The 25948-nt window shown below is 39.8% G+C and overlaps 1 protein-coding gene across 2 annotated transcripts in view; it reads right to left on the reverse strand.

Moving 5' to 3' along the window:
• The window catches only part of otud7a (OTU deubiquitinase 7A), an 81025-nt gene that overhangs the window by 46385 nt on the left and 8692 nt on the right, over positions 1–25948 (reverse strand). The window contains exon 2 of one of the 2 annotated variants that reach the window (XM_058408973.1): positions 3064–3241. The exons of the other annotated variant lie outside the window; for it this stretch is intronic. The gene's annotated coding sequence lies outside the window, so the exon portion shown is untranslated. The remainder of the gene's footprint in view (positions 1–3063; positions 3242–25948) is intronic. 2 annotated transcript variants of the gene reach the window in all.

The following is a 25948-nucleotide window of genomic DNA, read 5'->3' on the forward strand; positions in this document are numbered from 1 at the left end:
TATTATATATTAAATTATAATATACATCGATCAGGCATAACATTATGACCACCTGCCTAATATTGTGTTGGTCCCCCTTTTGCTGCCAAAAAACAGCCCTGACCCGTCCTGCACTGTGTATTCTGACCCCTTTCTATCAGAAACAGCATTAAGTTCTTCAGCAATTTGAGCAACAGTAGCTCGTCTGTTGGATCGGATCACACGGGCCAGCCTTCACTCCCCACGTGCATCAATGAGCCTTGACCTCCCATGACCCTGTCTCCGGTTCACCACTGTTCCTTCCTTGGACCACTTTTGATAGATACTGACCACTGCAGACCGGGAACACCCCACAAGAGCTGCAGTTTTGGAGAGGCTCTGATCCAGTGGTCTAGCCATCACAATTTGGCCCTTTTGGTCAAACTCACTCAAATCGTTACACTTGTCTATTTTTCCTGCTTCTAACATCAACTTTGAGGACAAAATGTTGACTTGCTGCCTAATATATCCCACCCACTAACAGGTGCCATGATGAGGAGATCATCAGTCTTATTCACTTCACCTGGCACTGGTCATAATGTTAGGCCTGATCGGTGTAGAGTACCAGGTTTAAACAGGTAAAATCATGTGATGCATCCATAGACCAATTAAAAAAACTTAACTTGCATGAATGGAGTCATGTACAAAGTATTTGCAGAAAGGTTTGCCTGACTTCAAGCTAAATATTCAAGCTATGATGAAAATGTAATGATATATACACAACTTCAAGTGTTATTAAAATTAGATAGACCTTTCATACTGTATCTCAAAAGGCCTCTTTAACAGCATACACAATTCCTTCTTGATAGCTAGAAGCTGTCAGATATTTCATTGTACTTTAGCTAAACTCTCTTGATACCCACTACTTTAAATAATGCCCAGATCTTAGGCTGCTGTTAAATGGACCGTTGCTAATACTCTGTATGATTACTGAACACCTTTACATTGCCTTTTAAAAAAACATTTTTCATGAAGACATTACTGACCTAATTACTGATGTAGTGGTCTAATCAGAGTCGACACTGGCTGTGAAGAGACTTTGAACAGACTACAGGATTATGTGGAGCAATAGAGCATTAGGACAGGAGTAATAAAAAGGAACACAGAACCCTCCAAAATGTACACAGGACATTATGTAGCTAACTAAGACTACTGACTATTGATTAAGATTATATTTAAAGCTATTTTGTGTTCCAGGATATGAATATGATTAGCACATGGAACAAGCTTAGAGACATAAATGCTAGCTCAGTAGACAAAGCATCTACGTATAAGATGTTATAAACTGTTTATAAGTATGAAATCTATTCTGCCCTCACGTCTGATGTAAAAGCCGAATTAGGCATCGCGAAAGTCTTACTCAGCATATAAATTCTCAGATTTTTTTCCTATTAAAGGCAAATATTAGATGTCTGCAATCCATGTTTCCTCCTGATCCACTCTTCCTTTGCACAAACAGAGCTAATAAAATAACACTTCTGTTTATAGATCAAAATCAGAGGACTCAAGTTTCAAGCTTCACTCTCCACAAAAAGCAACCACCTACAAGGCGATGTTGTACACGGAAAAATGATGTATGGCTCTCTTCCTCAAAGTGATAATATTTCTTCTCCTTATCCTATACATTATTAATCAGACAGTGCTGCACTTTAGCAGTAGATTAGCTGACCCAGTTACTGCAATTGCGACACCATTTGCATTGTGTTGTGTGAGCAATGGCATGTAAGCAAAAGAGTTCAGAAAAGCACTCAGGCTATTAAGCAAAAGGCCGCAGCAAGCCCAGGCTTAAACGGCTGGTATAAACTCTGGGGTTAATGTTGACATAAAACATTTCTGAGACTGAACAGGACTTAGCACTAGCCATCATTGTCTATGCTTCGTATAAAATGTTGTCCAATGAGTCATTCAGTGGCAAATTCTGGGACAGTAGATCGGGCAAGAAATTTTCCACTAATAAGTCTCCAAGCCACAAATAAATTAATAACGACCTAATATTCCTAACAGGAATATTACACATTATGATTGGAAAATCCCCTGTTTTGATTCTTTCATTAAAGCCTAGCATATGCACAGGTCACTAACTAAGAGCTCGGAGATTATGTGATGAGTGTTTTTAATATAATGAAACCACATATTTTCTATTCTAGTAATTACGCACAGCTGAGCTCAGGAACACATCAAGCTTATAAATAGCTTATAATGTATGACAGTGTATGAAGAACAGATGACGTTTGTGTCCATGTCTAACAAGTGAACACTGTGTAAGCATTAAGCATTCTTCATTTTGTCCTAAAGGTGCAGTAACTCACTCACCCCTTTATCCAGCTCCAAACTGTGTTGTGTTATAACCTGAAAATCCATTACTGATAAATGAATAATAAATTCACTACAAAGTAGTGAAAAAAAGTTCTCTGGTCTCACAAAGGCTGAAACTAGGCAAAAACCTCATACTGCTCATCACCATGAGAACACACATGATGAAGCATGGTGGAGGTAGCATCACGCTGTGGGGAAAGCAGGTAGGTTAAAGTGGTCAGGCTGCTGTAACTGCAACCGAAATCAGTACTACTGAACCCTGTCCCTGGGGAGAGAGCTACAAAATGTCTGAGTTTTAGTTTCATTAATCTTTATGTGACAATAAATAAATATTTGCACCTTAATTTGCTATCAAATGCATATACATTTCCAGCATTTAGCAGACACCCTTATCCAGAGGGCCTTACAATTTCATCTCATTTATATATACATTTATATATACAACTGAGCAACTGACGGTTAAGGGCCTTGCTCAGGGGCCCAGCAGGGTCACCTTAACCACTAAGCTACCACATCTTCCCCTCAATTGTACATCAAATAAAAATCCCACTTTCATTTAGCTCAGCTTCCAGATGTAACAAAACAAAAATAAAGAAAAGATCAAGAGGGTGGATATTTATGCAAGCCACTGTATGTCAAACTTTTACATTTAACTTCAAGTGGAAATATACAGTACTCACATACACTACATTTAAAATATTAAGTATCTGGGGATGAGAATCGTCTTACTTTTTGTTGGTTTGTTGTTTTTTTTTTAGTGGGATGTCTTCAGCAACCACCTCACCACCATGGTTATCTCCACAGGCTTTCACACACACACACACACACACACACACACACACACACACACGCTACTTCTTTAGTCCATGTCTTCTACCAGAGGGTAGCCTTCAGGTCACAGTCAGACCTACACAGAGGGAGAATGACAGTGAAGGGGTCAGTGAACTTTAAAAGGGTAAAAAGTAAAAGACAAGTCATAATTGAAGCCTGTTGTCATATCAATCAGAGAAATGCAGGGCGTAATTCTAGAATGCCCATGTCTATTATGCAAGCACGGCCTAATATCCCACTGACCTGCTGCAAACAGAATGAGGGCACTTAGCTGAAATGTACCCATATAAAGACAGAAGCTACATAAACCCCAGACCATCTGCAGCCAGATTCCTCTTCCACTAAGCGCTCCAAAAAAAGGCTCTTGGGATATTGTTTACAGTAGAATTAATGCTAAAGCTAAATATTACCTTTTCAGGTTGACTAATATTTCTAAACAGAGTGGGTGTTTTTGACACTGGACCCTGATGTAAGCCTGCATTTAGCTCGGGGAGTTGACCGACATGAGCATGCAGGTAGAGTGATGGCTCAATGGTCAATGGCTAATAATGATTTTGTGGTTTCATATGCTAACCTTAAGCTTATGTTTCATTTAAAGCTCCCTGATACATAGAACAGTAAGTGCTCGTCTTTATCTCATATAAGACCAGCCTAAGCCTTTCTTAGTAAACAAAATTCCTGCCAGAAATAGGAAGAGGATTTTAAATGTACTGACGTACAAAAACCATGCAACTTTTATATTGTTTCGACTCCATACACAAGGCCATTCACAAAACAAAACAATAGTTTAGACTGATGCAGGTTTTGGCAGCTGAGTGCTGCTGCATCGCTGCTCATACACAAGAGAGCTAGCAATCATCTCAACTCAATTCCATAATATTATATAGCATTTCCTTCTTGTGTCTTTCAAGCCCTTTAATTTGGTTTGACAAGGGCCAAATTGTGATGGTTAGACCAATGGACCAGGGCATCTCCAATACTGCTTTAAAACAGCTCTTGTGGTAGTGTTCCCAGTCTGCAGTGGTGACTATCTTTCAAAAGTATACTTTAAGTCCTGTAAGTCCTTTAAGTTCTGTAAGTTGTGTGGTGGGGCCCATGGAGGACAACCTACAGGACTTAATTATCTGCTGCTAACATGTTGTTGCCAGATACCACAGCACACTTTCAGGGATCTAGTGGAGTCCATGCCTCGACAGGTCAGGGCTGTTTTAGCAGAAAAAGGGGGACCAACACAACATTAGGCAGGTGGTCATAATGTTATGCATGATTATGTATATACATTCAATCATTTTTACATCATCCCACCTACAGGTCAGAAATCTGCAACAAGACCAACATGGATGAAATCCATGACAATATGAAGTCAGATCAGAGCTGTAGCATCTATAGTAACAGAAACATGGCATAGAGCACTCTGTGTGGTCACTGTCACTTTCCCCAGGTTCCCCAGGTTAGTATCTGGATGTCTAGCTAAACTTTTCCTGCCATGTGAGCAAACAACTCACAAGGTTTGTAATTTGAAATGCAAACTATATTTAGGAAAATTAAGATCATGGAAATAAACACAGTTTGCTGTGTGTGCTTATAGCTCAACTACTGAGCAGCAAAATGTCCACAATTTAGACTACAACATCTGCACATGGAGGTCCAGTAATATATTCCATCTGCCTCAGTATCAGAGTCATTATCATAACCATGCAAAGTGTTGACCAAAATATCCCTCCAGGGCAAATATGTTTATATCAGTCTACGTAATGCACAGCTAAAGATCAAGAGAGTTCCCACAAATGCCATGAGTCCACTACCTGCAATTCCAGTAAAAGCCTCATAACCCTGACAAGTTGTTTAAGGAAAGCTCTAGCTACTTTAGACAGCCGTGTTCTGGACAGCTGAGCACAGCTGGTGCTTCGACCCAAGTGTTTAATCACAGAACAAAGCATCTTGCTATCTCTTTAGCTGTAAAATAAATTGCCCAGATCCATCAGTTTGGATTTATTTTGTTAACATAAACCAAATATTCAAATAATATCCTTATTTTAATGCATACAATAATATTGCACTTCTAGGTATGTATGTATTTATTTATTTTATTTATTAATTTTTATTATTCCTACAATGATATTGTCCACCTGTAAATGTGTACAATATTGTAAAGTTTATCTTGTTTATTTTATTTTATTTTATTCATATTACTGTTTTTGTATTTTTATTTTATTTTGTTTTTTTCATTATTTCAGCAGTAAGGGTCATCATGGGGGAAGAGTTATAACCTTAATTGTATAATGTGTTCTGTTAAAGCTTGGGGAAAATAAATAAATAAATAAATAAATAAATAAATAAATAAATGAATGAATGAATGAATGAATGAATGAATGAATGAATAAAATTCCACTTCTTTGAGTCATGAAGCTTTATATAACTGAAAGGATATTAGGTCCGATTTGAGATTATGTACATTTTGTTTTGGAGTAATTGAGATTTGGATAAAGCGATTTTTTTCAGGTGATCAGTCAGAAAGGTGGAGTGTTGCGGTTTCTACGACTGTAACGAAAAACACTTCTCCATGTTCTTTGTAACTCCTTCATCGACCCCTACTTCGAGTATCACTACACTAAAGTTCCAGAAACTTTCAGAAAATTTATCTCTATACTTGCTTCCCTCTATATACTTATGTTGATTTAGAAACTCATACAAACAAAGCCGTAGGGATGAATTACAGACGGTGCAAACACATTAACTACCAATGTCACTCTTTCCAAATGGAGAAAAAGAATACAGATGTTGGAAGCTACATATAGACAGACAACCACTCACTCCTATGGGCAAATTAGAATTACCAATCAACCGAATGTACATGTTTTTGGACTGTGGGAGGAAACCGGAGTACCCGGAGTAAACCCACGCAGGCACAGGGAGAACATGCAAACTCACACAGAAAGGCCCCTGCCTGTTAAAACCTGGGATTCAAACCCAGGACCTTCTCACTGCGAGGTAACAGCCCTGACCACTAAGCCACCGAAATGCCCACACACAACAACCCCACAGGAAACACATACTCATAGTGAGGTAGAATTTTTACAGATTAAACATAGACTAAAGACTTATCTTTTTAGCCTGGCATACATTTAACACATCCCATAACCTTGTGCTCCAGTACATCTGATTAAATGCACATTATCATCTAGGGGTGCTAATATTATGAACAGCAGCTACGCTAATTCTGTTCCATTGTTTCCCTTCTTCTACCCCTCCCCGAAGCATATAGAGACTGTGCCGGCTCCAGTCGCATCCGGAGATGGACCAGCTCCAGCCAGGTTCTGCTTTGTGAGGATTGGGATATTCAAAGCAGCGCTGTGGAAGACAACAACCTCCTTATTAATTTACATAATATTCTACACATGCTGTATCTGCATCACACAACTGTCACTCAAATGAGGATGGGTTCCCTTTTGAGTCTGGTTCCTCTCAAGGTTTCTTCCTCTTACCATCTAAGGGAGTTTTTCCTTGCCACAGTCGCCTCAGTCACCTCAGGCTTGCTCACTTGGGATAACATCTAGGACTGTTTGTCTGTTTGTCTGTTTATATGTTTGTTGTTTTCTTATGTTGTTTCTCATGTAAAGCTGCTTTGAGACAATGCTCTTTGTTAAAAGCGCTATACAAAAATAAACTGAATTGAATTGAATAGAATAACTTTGTGTAATCTTGCTAACGACGCTCCACATATATTTTAGCTAGCTAGCTAATTCATTGCAATTTAGCCATAACTGTCAATAAAACAGGCATAAACCAGCCTTGTGTTACATTATCTAAATTATATTTTAATAGTTCCCATTATTATCAAAGACAATACGCTTGTTCACACTGGACACAGTGGGCATTCATTTGGACTTGTTATGTCCTGTTTAATTTGTTTTAATGAAACAATCATTTGATTATAAATGCTTAAGGATGATAGACAGATCAGACAGACGGTTGGGTAAATAGACAGAGGGACAGCAGAGGGACAATTATATTAAAGTTGAATGATTTTGAATCATTTAATTAAAAAATATCTGGAAGTAGACCTATTTACACCTGAGGCGCTGCAAAAGATGACCAACATGACCAAATACTCACTCACAGAGAAAAGGGGCAGTTTGTACTAAACAAATGTTTAATATTATGTACTGAATAATAGATTTCCAACAACTAAAGAAACATGAATATATACAAAATGAACGAAAGGAGAGAGTGAGTCATGACCGCATGAGCAATGAGTCTCATTCAAAACCTGCCAGTGACGAATTAAGCGTAGAGCGTGTTTTCTCCAACAACTGACATATGAGTAACAGACAGCGACCAGCCATAACATTATGACTACTAAGAGGTGAAATGAATAAGACTGAGTATCTCCTCATCATGGCACCTGTTAGTGGGTGGGATATATTAGGCAGCAAGTCAACATTTTGTCCTCAAAGTTGATGTTAGAAGCAGGAAAAATGGACAAACCTAAGGATTTGAGCGAGTTTGACCAAAAGGGCAAAATTGTGATGGCTAGACCACTGGATCAGAGCATCTCCAAAACTGCAGCTCTTGTGGGGTGTTCCCGGTCTGCAGTGGTCAGTATCTATCAAAAATATCCTTTAAGGCCTGGAAGACCTTTAAGTCCTGTAAGTCGCAACTTACAGGACTTAAAGGACCTGCTGCTAACATCTTAGTGCCAGATACCAAAGCACACCTTCAGGGATCTATTGGAGTCTATGCCTTGATGGATCAGGGCTGTATTGGCAGCAAAAGGAGGACCAACACAATATTCCACTAGCAAAACATCATTGTTATAATACTGAAAGAAATAAATGAGAACACATAATGTTCTGTAAAAAACAATGGTCAAAGAATCACGAGTGATAATCGGAAATTCCAGAAAGATCTGCGCCAAAAAACATTAAGAATTGTGTAGTTCTGGTGAAATAATCACAATGATCATGACTTTATGTTAATGATGTTTATTAAATGTGGAAAATAACTCAAACCCGGTTCGAACCCCAAGCCCCAAATACCCCACCACACCCCACCCCCCGACCTCCCGCCCTCAGCTACACCTGGGGGATATATTGACTTCTCAAAATCTCCAGAAATGCCCATGCACAAATATTTCCTGCACAGATGTCATGAATGTGTGCAGAGAAACATTAGCTGCTGACGCTAACTACTACTGATAACCAACAGTCAGAAAAATAAAGACACGAACACCTCCAGCGCCTCGCTGTGATTGAGCTCACTGCCCACTGTTACTTTCCACAGGATATGAAACGGCTTCAAAGACACACAAAAGTACCAGAGATGTAACGTCAGCAGCACTGTCTCAGGCAGTTATTCACCGTATTTCCATATTTTCTCACTGATGACCAACATTTACACAGCTATAATTAAATCGGCGGCATCCGTTATTTCCTTCCAAAGTGTAAAGGTTTATTTCGAGGAAGTCAGACATCTGGCAGTGGTGGAAAAAATATGCGATCGCACCTAAGCAAAACTGAAAACATGAGCTCTCTGAGAAGCAGTTTGCTTGCAATAAATGATCGGAAATAGATATATATTACAAAGGATTCGCAACATGCATGCAATTATTGCAAATTATTATTCTTAGGAGAAAAAACTAAATTTAGAGGCTGATATCTAACAGGAAGATGTTGTTAGATGTTTACTGTAGATTTAACACTTTGGGTTACAACACACACACACACACACACACAATAAGTAAAATTCTCACCTTTAATCAGCAATCTGTTTAAAGAGACTATAATAAGCACAGGTTAAGTAGTTTTATTGACACTAATGAAGGTGGCATGCATACCGTTAATGGGAAATTGAGCATGTGTGTGTGTGTGTGTGTGTGTGTGTGTTTGTGTGTGTGTGTCTGCGTTGTCTTGTTAGAAGCCCGAAATCATACTGAAAAAGCCAGAGAACAGTAGGATGCCAGACTAAAGTGCTAGAAGTGTGGCGCATTAAACATCACGCAGTGTTCAGTCGGGGCTGAGGAGAACACAATCATTTTATACGTAGAGCGCAAGAATAAAAATAAAACAAATATTCCTGGTTAGTTTACGGAGTTTGAAAGTTCTCATCCATCTTAACATTCAGTCTTTATATATTGACTGGAATATATATATTTATATATTGACTCCAGCTGGGTTAAAGGAATATTCCAGTGTTGTTCCATACTGGTTCCAGTCCGGTGCAGCTCTCCTGTATATGTGAGTTCTATAGATAGTTAGAAATAGTTGCTAGTTATTAAGAGGGTTAACCATACAATCCAGTCACAATTTGTTTGGATTCACAGTACCGGCTTTTAATTATGACTGAAAAGTCTGTTTCGATTCCTGAGACATAAACAATGCGACAGGGTTGTGAAATTCTACTGCATGAAACTACAGCCAAAAACTTGACGATAGCAAACAGTGGTTTAATAACGTAAACTAAAACATACTACAGTTCACCATATCTTAAAAATAAAGAAATAAATGGATAAATTCTTCCAAAATTCCAATAAAAAAAATAAAGACTCTGACCTGATCTGAGACATGATTCAGTCCTCCTTATTTGTCACATATACATGACTGCACAGTGAAATTCTTTCTTCTGACCAAAAGCCTAGAAGTTGACAAGTGGTTAAGGCTCTGGGTCATTAACTGGAAGATCAGGGTTCAAGCCCCAGCACCACTAAGCTGCCACTGTTGGGCCCTTGAGCAAGGCCTCTAACCCACTCTACTTCAGGGGTGCTGCATTATTGCTGACCCGGCGCTCTGACCCCAACCCCCAAGGATGGGATATGAAAGAAAGAATTTTACTGCGCTGTAATGTATATATGACAAATAAAGACAACTTAACAACTTGAGCTAGCACCACTCCATAGCAGCACCTGAGGCATCATTAAAAAAAAATATAGAGCTCCAAAGTCGGTTAAAATGCCCTCTTTTCAGCGGCCTCTTTATAGGGAAGTGTAGATCGCTGTGATGCGGGGCTGATGTCATTTGAAAGCTAATGAAAATCTCTTAAATGTTTTGGATAACACTAGTGATTTGGAGCTATCCGACCCAGTTCGCTCCCTGTATATTTTAACACTATGTGCTAACATATTGCACAGATTGGGACCTCTAGTGTTCAAACAGTGCAACTGCAATAGATGCATAATTAACAGAATGCTGAGTTCCATGAAGTCACATTCATGTCAAATTTTTGCTTAGTTATGCTTTGACTCCCAATGCATGGTTAACAGTATGCTCATGCTTAAATATTGACCCTGGTCAATATTTGGGTGCAGATGATCTGTCTGTCCAAATCTCCCTATACAGCTATCAATAACATGCACTGTATGATGATTTCAGCCGAGAACAGCATAGTACAAAATAGTGCAATCGGTGTGGTGGGTTGCCTAGCAACAGTCAATTGGTCTGCCACCGTTTTAAGAATGGCTAACATGGCTAGGTTAGAAGGTGTCAGGAGAGCTCACATCAACAGTGCATGGTATGACTCGGTGGTGGGAGTGTTTACCTGCCAATCTACTTCTTAACAAGAACATATATTAGCATTCGAGTAGCACACCTGAATACATCTTCGAGGAAAGTTATGCTGTAAATCTGTACAATTTGTCCTTCCGGAGAAAATATATTGCTTACTGGTTCAGTGTTGATTATTACAAGTACATCCCCAGTGTCGCTGTGAGTATAAAGACATTTATTGATTTGAATTGCGATACAAACTACAAACTGCATTTGCAAGTACAGGTTCATCATGCAACAAACACCTATGTGACTTAACAGTGTGGTTTTGCTGACACAGCCATAAACGCTGTGAAAGTGTAAAAGCGTAGGAGGGCTGAGCTAGGCTAGCAATGTGTACACAGCAATGTCGACCTCAGACACAACCACAACGCTCAATGGTGTAGAAAACAGCCCATACCCTAGCACCTTAGTCATGGGCTGTGAGGATAGGGTAACATGAATAGGTCGTGATGGTTATGGAGGAAGAGGTTTAGTGAAACGACTGGGCAGGTCAGTGTAAGGGTGGATGTTACAGTAATGAGACTTTGCATTGGAACAATTTCATCTCGCACAGAAGGACACGACCTGGTTTATATCCGGAAGCACACCTCTGGAGGAAGAAGTGAGAGTGTGTCATAGTTGAAACAAACACACATACACACACATGCATACGCACATGTACACAAACCTGCCTATAACTGTGACTAGTTTGTCTTACATAAGGACCCTCTCAATGCTATAAATTGTTAAACACGGAAAAAAATTATTTTAAAAGATTAAGGGCATTATGATCATCTGATTATTACACTATAAATACACTGAATGTTACGAAGAGGTGAGTCTGGGGCTGATATATCTGCAGCGCATCGTAGACAGTTGTGTCACAGAGTAAAATCTGGTTTTCATTCCTATCAGTTCTGTACACGAAACATGATTAGTTCATCTCCCGAGTCGTTGGTTCATCACGTGACAGCCTCGCAGGCTTCGGCTCTGCAATCCGTACCGGAAACCGAAATGATTCGTTCATCTCCTGAGTCTTTGAGTCAGAGTCGTTCGTTGGTTCATCATGTAAACAATTGCTGGATCTGTATCTTACATTCAATAATACTGATTTAATGTTTAATATTCAGGAATTATCAGAAAATTATCTTAAAGTCAAAAGGTACAAGAGGAAGGCTCTAAGATCCTCTGCTATTTTTTTGCCATTTGAAAGAGGCTTGAACAAAATAGCGAGTGCTTGTCAAGGCTGAGTGTGTGTGTGTGTGTGTGTGTGTGTAGCCCTGATTCACATTAATCCCAACTATAAGTATAATAAATCTGCATGATTAGGATAAGAAAGTGAGTAAACAGAAGCTGATTCTGAAGCTGTTTCCAGAAAAGTGAACAAAAAGTTTCATATAATGGTGAGAAAAAAAAAAAAAGAAAAAAAAATAGAGCCATTGTCCCTCCCGATACCCTGTGACTTCAATCCCCATTTAGACTGAGATCATGACATCATGGTAAACAGTCTCGCAGCTCTGTGCTGTAGAGATAAATGGCTGCTTTTTAGGGGTTGTGATTTTACATGGTGTGAGAAATTTGGAGAAGGTGCTGCTGATGAGCCATCTGCTCCCAGAAAATCACAACTAGCAAAAGTATGGGACAGATTTACTAACACTTTTGCACCATCCCAAACCCTCTTTAGGCATTAAAAACCGATGGCTGAGATTTATTTAACAGACGCAATGGACATAAAGTGCCTCAAAGAGCCGATGACTACTGTTTTACACTTCCATCTCATCTGTATTTAAGGAATTTCCTCTATTCATCAGGCAGATATTCACCCATTAGCACCGATTTTATCCTAGTTAACGGTCAGTATGTGTAAGAATTTATGTGCATTACTCAACACCCATTAAAAACTAGTGCTAAGAATTTTTTAAATTTGTATTTACTTTCACTGATCGAAAAAAGCACAATAAATCAAACTGAGAAATCCTGGCCTTGTAAACTCTTTACTGCCCTTTTCCTTCTGGCTTCAGGTTCTTTTCACCTCGGTTGCTTAAATGTCACAGTCAGCCTTCTGAACTGTCCTGTCTGTACTGACGGATTAAAGATATTTTTCAGCTTTTTCCACTGTGCAGTGGAAGACATAACTCACTACAGTTATATAGAGTTCATTACAAATACAGAAATAAAAATAAACATTAATTTGGATTTAAACACAACATTTTCTTTATAGTCATCTGATGGCCATCAAAGATGGAAATTTTCTCAAATATCATTCAGTAATGTAATTATGCACTGATCAGGCATAACATTATGACCACCTGCCTAATATTGTGTCGGTCTCCCTTTTGCTGCCAAAACAGCCCTGACCCATCAAGGCATGGACTCCACTAGATCCCTGAAGGTGTGCTGTGGTATCTGGCACAGATCTGACACAAGATGTCAGCAGAAGATCCTTTAAGATACCATGGAGGCCCCACCTCGTAACTTACAGGACTTATAGGATACTTTTGAAAGATACTGACCACTGCAGACCAGGAACACCCCACAAGAGCTGCAGTTTTGGAGATGCTCTGATCCAGTGGTCTAGACATCACAATTTGGCCCTTCATCAAACTCACTCAAATCCTTACGCTTGCCCATTTTTCCTGCTTCTAACACATCAACTTTGAGGACAAAATGTTCACTTGCTGCCTAATATATCCCACCCACTAACAGGTGCCATGATGAGGAGATACTCAGTCTTATTCACTTCACCTCTCACTACTCATAATGTTATACCTGACCGGCATATAATATATTAATGACAGCAGCAGGGAGAAATTCATCACATCTTAAATCGTTTTCTACTACATACTGTAAACTACATAAAACTACAGACCTGAAATGTGCTTCTCTTTTTGCATATGCAAATCATAAGTAAAGTCATTGCATTTTAAACTCCGACTGCCTCCAAAAGTGAAAAGAACCAGTTCCAGCAACTGATAAATAGATAAATAGATTAAAGCACCATTTAGGTTGTGATGTAATAAACAAACAAAACATAATAATGACCAAGAGGTACTTAGACTAGCACTTTTGCTATATTACCCCCCAATAAGAGTTTTTAGACTGATGGTATACTTCGTCTCTGACCTTGTGAACCAGTATTGATGTGTTCATTGATAGAGACTTCAGAAGCACTTCTGTCTACGATAAGGATAAGGGTGTCGGGGAAATGCGGCGTCTGATGTCTGCATGTAAACTATGACACACACATCTTTACTCCGCATTTGTTAACTGCCTAAATTTATCGAATGGGATATTTATAGCAAACTAGGTCAATTCTGAAAGTTAGAAAATTTCTACGTCATTTAGAAGAAATATAAAGTATTTATGCTTTGCTTCCTGTTGGTCCCTCATTGCCATGGTCTGGGTTCGATTCCAGGGCAGAGCGCTAACCCAGCCACTAAAGTCTTAAATCTCAGTGCCGGTCCCAAGCCCAGATAAAATGGGAGGGTTGCATCAGGAAGGGCATCCGGTGTAAAACCTGTGCCAAATCGAAATGTTTGGACCAAATGATCCGCTGTGGTGACCCCGGAACGGGGAGCAGCCGAAAGAACAACAACATACAGTATTTATGTTCATAAAACAGAGCTTTCAAAGAATGTTCACTGCCCCTTCTTATTCTTGATGTTTCTAGGATAAAAATTTCAGCCGCAATGTGCAAAATCTTTGTCCTGATGGTGTTTTAATGTGTTTAAGTTATACTGCTATTCCTCCGACTGTTACAAAGAGCTGAAACTGGAGACTCCTTCCAAAAAAATGTGAAATAAACATTTCCTTCTCCATATCAACAATTACCAATATCCATTTTATGCTTTCACCATACAAGTCATACAACATATTTAAACAAGCATGTTATTAGAAATGTTACTGGGACTGATGCTGTCAGAAATACATTTAAACAAAAATAAAGCAACTGCAGTCAGAGCTGAGAATTCAACAGTGCTGTGATAGAAATGTAAATAATTCTTTAATGGCTAGATTAACTGTGAGTGCTCTCAATACCACCTCATAATGAGCAATATGTCAGTTTGGGAATGAGGATTCCATCTCGCAGGATCTCGGTCCCATGGGGTCAGATCGCACTCGTGTGACTGGTGCATGGTGTTGTCACTGCTGCTGCACCTGCCTGGTTTCAGAGAGTAATAATGCTTAATGACGCAGCTACATGTTGCAGCCTCACGATTTGTCGACTCGCAACAAACAAATATACTTTCCCCCCGATACAGATGGTCTTTTGTTGATGAAATGTGATACTCTAAGCTTTTTATACATTTCCAAGGCACACTCAACACAAACAATGCATGAAATATATTCTTATTGTTTGATTAGATTTAACATGCACAGTTTTAAAGCACACACGTTAATGTGTTGGCAATACACACAAATCTATAACGACTGAAAGAACTGCTCAACCTCTATCATCCTACTCCTTCTTATTTTTGTGTCTTAAATGTGTTACACAAGGCACCCAGGCTGTGCGATAGCTGATAAGAGAGTCGGGCCGGGCACAGAACCGGATACCGAATGGATGCCAAGCTCACCAGATGGAACAGTCACTATGCTGCATCATCCCCCTTCACCAAGCTCAGCTCCATGCCAGCATTACAGACAGACTCGAAAACACAGTGTAATAATGCTGATGGGATGATGACTCCGTTTGTTAATGTTTGACTGAATTTTGCAAACCTCATTAACAGGAGTGGAAATGTCAAATAAATCCAATTTGATCACCGCACAAACACTTACAGTGTGAGCACAATTTTATTTCCATTTTATTAGACACACATACAGGAGGAAATCTCGGCTTGCAATCATTTTCCCAGCCACTACAGAAGCAAAACTGAAAGCGGTAAACAAATGTGCTGTGATGTCTTACACAATGGAGCTATAAACTCTTTACCACATGCATTTGATAATAATAATATTAAGAAGAAGAAGAAGAAGAAGAAGGAGGAGGAGAAGAGGGAGGAGAAGGAGGAGAAGAAGAAGAAGAAGGAGGAGGAGGAGGAGGAGAAAAGGGAGGAGAAGGAGAAGAAAAAGAAGGAAGAGGAGAAGAAAAAGAAGAAGATGAAGAAGAAGGAGGCGAAGGGGGAGGAGGAGAATGAGGAGGAGGATGAGGAGGAGGAGACGAAAAAGAAGAAGATGAAGAAGAAGAAGGAGAAGGAGGAGAATGTGAATGAAAAGGAAGAGGAGGAGAAGAAGAAGAAGAAACACATTTTGTTATGATATACTGTACGTACAGGTGACTTCTCACCTAATATTAACAAATATTGTGTCCAGTATTCCTCGGACATACTCAGACATTTTTTAAGCACAGTGATATAGAATATGTGTTATAATCCATGCTAATATGGAACTGCTTTCTGCATGGCAAGACTGCTGAGACAAATAAACCAGACACTATATGACAGTAAGGTATGCATATTGCTAGCTTTATATGATGGTTTCACATGGTCAGGTTTAACTCAGACAGTCAGGGGCTGAACAGACTGAGCTTTTACTGTAATGGCTAATCTCATCACCAGACTTACGGTATCGACACATTATCCACTTCCACTCTTCCTGACCAGTGGCATGTGCATTTTCATGTGGTGTGGACAGAGAGAGAGAGAGAGAGAGAGAGAGAGAGATGTGTTACATGACTGATGAGGTAAGAGGCTAAATTAGATGACCACAGGGCTGAAAAATGAGCACTTGCCAATGAGAGAGATTTGAGATTTTTATAGATTATCATTAACGCTTCCTATGAATTCTGTATTCATAATGCATAACAAAATGTAAATTCTAAATAAATCCTTATATGGTGTTATAGTTTTTAAAGCACAAGCATGTCATGTTAGTTAAAGCGTTATAATAACTGTTCCTATGAACAGTGACGGTGTAGTAATAAGGCTATAACGTCCTATAATAATGTTCTGGACTGTATCAAACTTAAATTTATTATAACCCACACCTTTATTTTCCAAAATTGTTCTAGCTAATTTAATAACTCTAATAATGAATAAGGAGGAAAATACAACGAGGCTGATTATTTTTCTATAACATAATGTCCTAAAGTTGTTTACTTCTCCAATTATACACAATAATCAGCCATAACATTATGACCAGTGCCAGGTGAAGTGAATGGGACTGAGTATCTCCTCATCATGGCACCTGTTAGTGGGTGGGATATATTAGGCAGCAAGTGAACATTTTGTCCTCAAAGTTGATGTTAGAAGCAGGAAAGATGGACAAGCGTAAGGATTTGAGTGAGTTTGACCAAAAGGGACAAATTGTGATGGCTAGACCACTGGATCAGTGTCAGGAACAGCTGGACAGTTCCCTGCCAGGCCCAGAGAGGGCGCTGGCAGGTGTACCTTGGAAGCCTGCTTCTTTGTGTGTCTTTTGTTACGCCCTTCCTATTGTTCCTATACTGATTGTGTCACCTGTATCCCATTAGCCCTAATGTCTACCCCTATAAATAGGGATCCTTGTGTTTGTGTCCTTGTCCATGATTGTTATCTGTACTGTGGTTTCTGTTGGTTTTGTTTGCTGGGTTCCATGTCCAAGCTAAGGTCTAGGTTTTGTTTTGTTTAGTTAACCACGCCATGTCTTGTGTTATGTTTGTTTCCCTATGTCGCGTCTTAAATGTAATAAAAGCAGTGCTTCGCTGAATCCTGCGCATGGGTCTCTTTACACCGTGTGCTGGCGTGCGCACACACACCACGGGCGTCTGGGGTCGAGCCTCGCATAGGGCGGGGGTCCCAGACGTTACAATCAGAGCATCTCCAAAACTGCAGCTCTTGTGGGGTGTTCCCGGTCTGCAGTGGTCAGTATCTATCAAAAGTATTCTTTATCCTTAAAAGTAAGTCCTGTATGTTGCGAGATCTGCTGCTAACATCTTGGTGCCAGATCCCACAGCACACCTTCAGGGATCAAGTAGAGTCCATGCCTTGAAGGGTCAGGGCTGTTTTGGCAGCAAAAGGGGGACAGACACAATATTAGGCAGGTGGTCATAATGTTATGCCTGATCGGTGTGTGCGGTTTCTTGTGTACGTATATGAATTAGATTTAGATTATGTCAAGCGTCTTCCATACAAGACTCTGTGAATGAGTTGCTACTAGATAAACAATAAAGAAATTTTTAATATATAATCATAATAAGGGTCACAGGGGGACTGGAGTCTATTGCAGGGAACTCAGGACACAAGGTGAGTCGCACACACACACACACACACATGTTCAGATATCACATGCAAAAAATACATGCATAAACCAAATCCTCTGGCAGCATGGTTCATCCTAGAACATAGTGTTCTGCTGAATGCATGTTGATTGAATAAGGACAGAGGAAAATCCCACCGCTCAAGATCTATTAATACAGCACATCGCAGCCTTATGCACTTTATTTGCATGCTGAAATATCCCCTTCCTGGTTTGATCAAACACATAAAATGTCCCTCACTCAAGCGGTCAACATCAGCTCCGGCCGAGCACAGCGCTGGGAAAAACCTGTTCATTAAAACACGAACATGTTTAACCTCTAATTTTTCTCTTCATGTCTTTGACTGTGTGCGGGTCAAGCCTCCTCCCCGATGCACTCGCAGGAATGTGAGGAAAACAAATGTGTCTGCATTTTGCAAATATACCAGTAGCTCCTTCTTCTTTGGGAGTTTTTTTTCAGGGGTCATCTCTCTCCACCTATCCCCATCTTCTGCATCCTCAACACTTCACTAGCTTCATATCCTCATTTATTACATCCACAAAATATACCAGTGGCTAATATGCTTAAAGTCTGAGTTTGACTGACCCACAGGGATGAAAGCAAGCTCCGTAATCTCCTTCATAGTGGTATATACAGTGGTCATGTGAAAACACAGCGGCCATGCAACATGTGTGCTGTCTAAACTATCAACACTTTCAGGAATATAGAATATATAATACTTAGAATTAGTATAATATTAGTATGGTATAAATTGTAGTGTTTTTTCACTAGTAATTCAATAGAAATGCATTAATGTGTGAAGCAGGGAGTGATAAATAAGGGAGAGTATACGCTATACAACATTTCTGTGCTAAACCCATTACTGAATAGTTCGGGATGGAAACAAAAATATTTTTTAACATAGACAGAATCACTTTTAGCAGTTTATCAGCAAAATATAACTTTCTATACAGTTATTTCTGCTTTTAATCAAATGGTTGTTCTTTAAACTACAACAGCTGGAATTTATTCCAGGACATTCAGCACACTTCAGGAACCCTAAACACACGTGCTTTAACTGAAACCAGTTTACAAGTTGAACTACTTTAACTTTATCTCTGTATTGCCACCACATGCCATTTGCCTCCTGCTGTCAGTGTACATTAAAAGAATTAAAGATGACACAAAGGGAAGATTAATGAAATAGAACAATGTGAAACAAAGCGAGAGAGGCGAGAGAAATACGTTTTTAAAGGCCCCTTGCTTGAGAGAAGCAGATTCAGTGACTGAATTTCAATGTAGTGTGTAAGAAAGCTCAGCCTATTTAGCCCAGGAATCAATCACTCACTCCCCATCTCTCCTCCAACAGTCACAATAGCAGGCCTGTGCTGCTGCTGGAGAGTGTGTGTGTGTGTGTGTGTGTGTGTAAGTCCGGATTGATGCAAAGAGCCGGAAAGGCAGCAGTAGGAAGAGGATATGTTGTGTGTTTCTTTCTGTCCTTTGTGTAACAGATCTACGTGATCTACAACACCCCGAATCGATGACGTCATGTGAGAGACTTCGGTACGAGGAAACGCTGAGAAAATGCAAGAATTAACTCTGTTCTTGAATCTGAATACAGTTAATGTGTAATCGTATCAGAGACAACGAAAAAAACACAAATTAATACAGAAGTCCTGAATGTGAGCTTCATAGCACAGCTTTGGTGTGAAATATGGCTTAGCTAGTTATCCATCCATCCATTTTCTATACCCACTTTACTCCTAATTAGGGTCACAGGGATCTGCTGGAGCCTATCCCAGCACACATTAGGCAAAAGGCAGGGGTACACCAGTCCATCACAGGGTCACACATATAGACAGACAACCACACACACACACACACTCCTATGGGCAATTTAGAATTACCAGTCAACCTAATGTACATGTTTTTGGACTGTGGGAGGAAACCGGAGTACCCAGAGTAAACCCACGCAGGAACGGGGAGAACACGCAAACTCCACACAGAAAGGCCCCTGCCTGTTAAAACCTGGGATTCGAACCTTTCTTGCTGTGAGGCAACAGTGCTAACCACTAAGCCACAGTGCTGCCCGCTAGTTAGTTAGTTTGTCATATTAGTTAGGCCTGAATACATTTATTGATTTAAAGAGAGAAAACTGAGTTTTTCTTTCCTGATGCCATTGACTTTCTAATCCATTCCAAACACTACATTTTTTATAATAAAATATTTCATAAAGTATAACCCTGTTGGAAAAAAACACCTCTAGTTTACCATGAACCAGCTGCCAAAACTCAGTAGACCATCTCATTTTTCTGCTTTAACATGAACAAAGAATTTGACTCGACTTTGATTGGATTATTTATTTAAATGAGTAATTACACTTTTGCTAGCATAAAAACCTCTGCTGAATTTCAAACACAGATTTTATCATACGTAATCATGCAGCAGCAAATGATGCAAGCTTCCTTTTAACCTAAAGCTGGTCTAGTGTGTTAGATTCAACTCCAGCTGATATACAGTCTGTATAGAATGGGCATCGTAGCCATTAGGTGTGATGTTGTGTCAGATACGTTCATTCTGTGAGCTGGTGTGCTTACGTGTCAGTGCTGGCAGAAGCCAGTCACACACAGCTGGGTGTGTTTGCCGGGCCAGCTGATCCCCGGGCTTCCTGACAGCTCTTCACACTGATTCTGCAGCATCAGACACGTGCAGGAGCCCGGCTGTCACCTATTCAGACACGCCGACTAGCAGATGCCGCTCGCAAACGAAAAAGCTAAAATCGGCTCTATAGGGTGTATGTTCACTGCTTCACACTTCAGTGATGGGACCATGAATATCACAAGAGGCACATGCAGGATCAGTGTGTGCAAGAAAGAGCTAGAAATAATTAGCAGAGCTGTGTGTGTGTGTGTGATGACATCATGTTTAATGAATCACGTGAAAGAGTCACAGTGAAGCGTGGTGAGTAAGATTAATTGTCAGCAATACAGAAAAACACTCAAATCCTGATCTAGTCCAGACTTAGGTCTGAGCTCTCTGCTGATTGGCAGAGGAACAGTCAGAGAGCGGATCCACGTTTGAACACAGCGGTGGGGTGAAGCAGCACTGCCAGGCCCGAGTCTTTCTCTCTCTCTCTCTCTCTCTCTCTCTCACTCTCCCTCACTCTTGTCCTATTTCTCAGCATTCGGCCTCCTCAAAAGGAAACAAGACTGCACCAGCTGCTCCCTTTGGGCCACAGACACAATGAGACAGAATGACAATTATCAACCAGGAAAAAATATTCAGTGTGATGCACTCAGTGATGTGTCTCCGGGCTGGAATGGAGGCGAACAAGAGTCAGTCAGACACACGTCTTCATGTTTCGATTCTTCACATTCTTCACCAGCAATTACAACAAGTACTTTTCCCACCGCATATAATATCATTTCCTTTCAGAGACTTTGAACACGTCACTAAATTTTAGGATTAAAAACTAAACAAACGGTTAAAATGACACAGTTCATCTCCCAGAAGGAGATAATATTCAATAAGTTCACATTTCATTTCCTCATTCTTGTAACCGCAAGACCGTAACCGTAACAGAGCAGGTTCAGGTGTAAATTCAGTTGTGTGTAATGGGTCCAGAATTACACAAAATAAAACAACAACAATTAAAAGTACCACAAACCTGTTTCTGCTAAATTATCACACTGCAAAACTAAGAAGCATCTCAGTTTATTACTTTACCATAAAACCCCAAACACAACTGCCCAAGCAACATCATGTCCACATGACCAGTGCTGAGTGCATGCTGTAGGTCAGGTCAGAGCCGGCGTAGGTACAGGATTTCATTCTAACCCAGGAGAAGCCACACCTGAGCCTAGTGAAAGCCGAGATCAACAGATTAAACAGGTGAAATCAGGTGTGGCGTCTGCTTGATTTTTTGTAATAAAAACCTGCACCCACAACGGCCCTATGCAGATAAGATTAGACGCTCCTGCTTTGGAGGGTGTGGTTTAATTTCAAAGCTAAAAAAATGACAGACCTCCTAACTGCACCAAAAACATTTCAGCTGTCGACAAAAAGAAAGAAGCAAGTGTGTTATTATGATGATTAATGCAAACATTTCCTGAAGCATGTGCATTGCAGACTCCATGCATTAATAAATAACAATAATGTTCGAACATAGTTTTGAAAAGCTTTTTTCAGCTTTTTGCTATTAGTCTATTCCTGTCTATAGCTATAGAATAGAAACACATGAAACCATAACATAATATTATTGTAATAAAGCATGAAGTCCACTCTTCACGTCCTGCCACATTCCTATCCTAGAATTTCAAAAGCTTGTGAGTGGACACAGTCCTTCTCTGTTCACTTTATCTGTTTTTACACTTCTTATCAGACGACATATCTAATGGGAAAAAGAAATGGGGGAAATACGCTTATCTTTCCCAACATGCAGCAGTCATGAATGAATGTGACGGGTGCACATTAAACTGCATTTCTGAAGGAAGCGAGAGGAAAAATGTGTTTTTCCTTCCTCTTTTTTTTGTGAAGGCTGAAATCCATTTCAAAATCTTTCTTGAAAGCAGATGTTTTAATTAACATGCTTACAAGTCATAATTGTTCTTGTCATAATTGCACCCAGTAACAGCACTGTAAATGTCATTTCTAGAAGAAGCCTATCAGTGACGCAAATCAGAACGTGTTTGACGACGGCGACTGGATGCTTGTGTGACAAAGACTGGAGATCTTCTGTGGAACCTGCCTTGATCCTCCGTAGCAAGCCATGCCTGAAGATGTTGGCCTTAAATCTACTGAACAGAATACTGTAGATATACATTAATCAGCTGGTCACTACTGGGGCATACAGAAAAAATGACAGCTCGCATGCTGTGTTAGCTAAAACTATAAGAAACTGCAATGCTGATACTTCTGGGACTAAGACTCCTGTTATCAGCAAGTACGTTCTGCAAATGCAGCATTCAGACTACATGAAGATATCCCAGATATTTCTGTGTGTGTGTGTGTGTGTGTGAGAGTGGAGAGTCTGTAACACAAAAAGCTATTTATTATTAATTAGGCTTTTATTATTATGTCCAACCTGCAAATCAAACACTGGATCATCCCACAGTACAATAATTATTGCCCGATAATTTCACACCACATCTGGATTAATCAAATCCCACTAGGTGTCCACTCTACATTGTACATTTACCATCTGTAGAACAGCACAAGAGCACACATCCATCCATCTATCCATCCATCCAAACACCCACCCACCCACTCATCCATCCATTCATTAATCCATTCACCCACCCACTCACTCATTCATCCACCCATTTATTCATTCATTCATCCATCCAATCATCCATCCATCCAAACACCCACCCACCCACTCATTAATCCATCCATCCATCCACCCACCCACCCATTAATTCATATATCCACCCATTCATTCATTCATTCATTCATTCATTCATTCATTCATTCATTCATTCATTCATCAATTCATTCGTTCATTCATTCATTCAATCATTCATTCATCTTCAGTATATAATTCCCCTTGTTCGGGATCACAGTGGAGAGAAGGTCAGTCCACTGCAGTGCAGCCTGCACACATTCCAATATTCATTCACACCTAAAGGCTATCATATAAATCATTTAAACTGACTCAAGATCATAATGAGGTTGGAGGAGAGATGCAGTAATAATAATAATAATAATAATAATAATAATAATAATAATAAAATTGTAAATAACACAACAACTACTAAAATGGAGTTTTACAGCTCTGTGTTAGGTGGAGACTACACACCAAGCTGTGATGAGGAGATGAGGTCAAGAAACCTGCCCTTTTATTTTGAAAACCCAACAAAATCCTGACCTTCACTGCGACGGGAGCACTCTTCTAATATCAATTACGATACAACTCTTCCTACATAACCTTTTCATAGTTCTGAATTACAGAATATGAAAAAAAAGGATGTGGAGAAAAGGTTCAGCCTTGGTATTTACTTATTTTGGCCTTTCTAGTAAAATGAGAGCTCCAAAGATTAGATCTTGAACATCAGTTACAATCACACTGACAGTAGGAGTCCCTCTCTGTCCTCTGACAGAGCCGGACCACCCATTCTGATACTTTCCTAAGTTGTGTCTAGTGAAGTGGGTTCTCATCAGACCTCGGAAAGATAAGGAATTTAACAGGAGCATGTAGAGAAAATGCATGAATGACTTTCTTGAATGACTTTAAATGAACACTTTATGAGCGCTGTACCGAGGACTGCATTGAATAAAACGGGGATCTGGGGATCTGTGAGAATTAACTGGCCTAAAAAGGAATCGTTGTGGTGCAACACTATTTGTTCACATAGAAACTATTCCCTTTATTGTCTTGAGTCTTTATCACTGGCAAAACTAAGCTAATTTACACTCACTGAACTGTCTGAGGAGTTACTTTTGAGAAGAGTGGTTATATTTGCACACTGAACACAAGGAATATGTGGTCAGTCAAATTTAAGAAAAAGTATATATAGTTTACATAGAAATACAGAAAAATCTTTCTAAACAAAACAGTATGTTAATTGATTGATTGATTGATTGATTGATTGATTGATTGATTGATGTAGAGTCAGTGGGATCAATTCACAAAGGATCTTACAAGGATGTTGCCCCTGCATGGTTGAATAGCTCAGTGGTAATGTGACTGTTGCAGAACACCAGCATCATGGGTTTGATTCTCAGCGCTGGTGTGTGTTTGGTGTTAGCTTGATTTGAAAATATGTACTCGAATCATTCTGCATGCATGAAATTTAATTGTGTTACTCAATTCAATCATGTGGACCCCTGCATACTTGTACACATTGTATAGTTTTCCCCCTAATTTTCGAAGAATCTCTCTTATTTCCCACCTTGTAGTCAATCCTTGCCTGTTATACGACAGCTACCAACCAGGGAGTGTGAAGTCTTTCTTAAAGACACATGAAGCCACTAAATCACATATTACTGAACTGTCACAGCTCAGCACAACACACTCTTCCACATGCATGAGGTCAAAGATGCCCACAACCGGCTAGTGCACTTGTGTGTGTGTGTGTGTGTGTGTGTGTGTGAGAGAGAGAGAGAGAGAGAGAGAGAGAGAGAGAGAGAGTATTCCATCCATCTAACATTCAGAGCATGTTACTGAACAGATTTGAACGTGCCATCTCCAGACAACAGGGGAATACTCTTCTGCTCAGGCACTTGGGAACCCCAGCATGCTGTATTTTGTTTTTTTTGCAGAGATTATGAGAAGTGCAAGATCTTCCATAGTGTCTCACAGTGACAGCAACTGACAGCTTTTATCAACTTTCACTAGCATCTGTACACAAATGTTTGCATCGCTCCAAGCTGTAAATCAACACAGCTGATTTCAGTGATGATCAATCATTAATCTCTCTGCTTACTACTTCTGCTAATCTGTATATCAACTAAAACAAGCTTATTAGGAAAGCTGGCTACGTGGAGCTGTTGTCTCTGGTTGAGGAGTCTTGAGAGGAGGATGCTGAGGAAACTCCTCAGTGTCCTTGACAATGCATCACACCTCCTGTACGTGACCTTGGAGTCGTACCGGAGCACATCCAGCCATAGCCTGAGACCAATGAGGACAACCACAGAACACCACAAGAGGTCTTTCCTACCAGTGGTCATCAAACTCTATAACTCCTCCCCTTTCAGTAGGGATCTGACACAATGAACACTGTATTATTATGCGCACTATCCCAATTCACAATATTTACAATATGTACGTTAACATCATACCATGTGCAATACTCTTAATTCTCTAGCACCTTGTACATTTTGTGTATATATCATTTATATTTTATTTATATTCATTTCTCTTATGTAAAATGAAGCAAAAGAATTTCCTTGGGAATTAATAAAGTTCTATCTTATCTTAAAAGGAAAGGTGCTGTGTGTCATTATGAGAGAGCGTAACAGACCCACAGAGGCTAGAGAGCTACAGTAGCATTATGTCACCCTTTTTGCCTGACCAGTCTGCGCTGGATCTGGAGCTTATCCA

This window comes from Hemibagrus wyckioides, linkage group LG14 (assembly GCF_019097595.1).
Source record: "Hemibagrus wyckioides isolate EC202008001 linkage group LG14, SWU_Hwy_1.0, whole genome shotgun sequence".
In the NCBI taxonomy this organism is placed as follows: Eukaryota; Metazoa; Chordata; class Actinopteri; order Siluriformes; family Bagridae; genus Hemibagrus; species Hemibagrus wyckioides.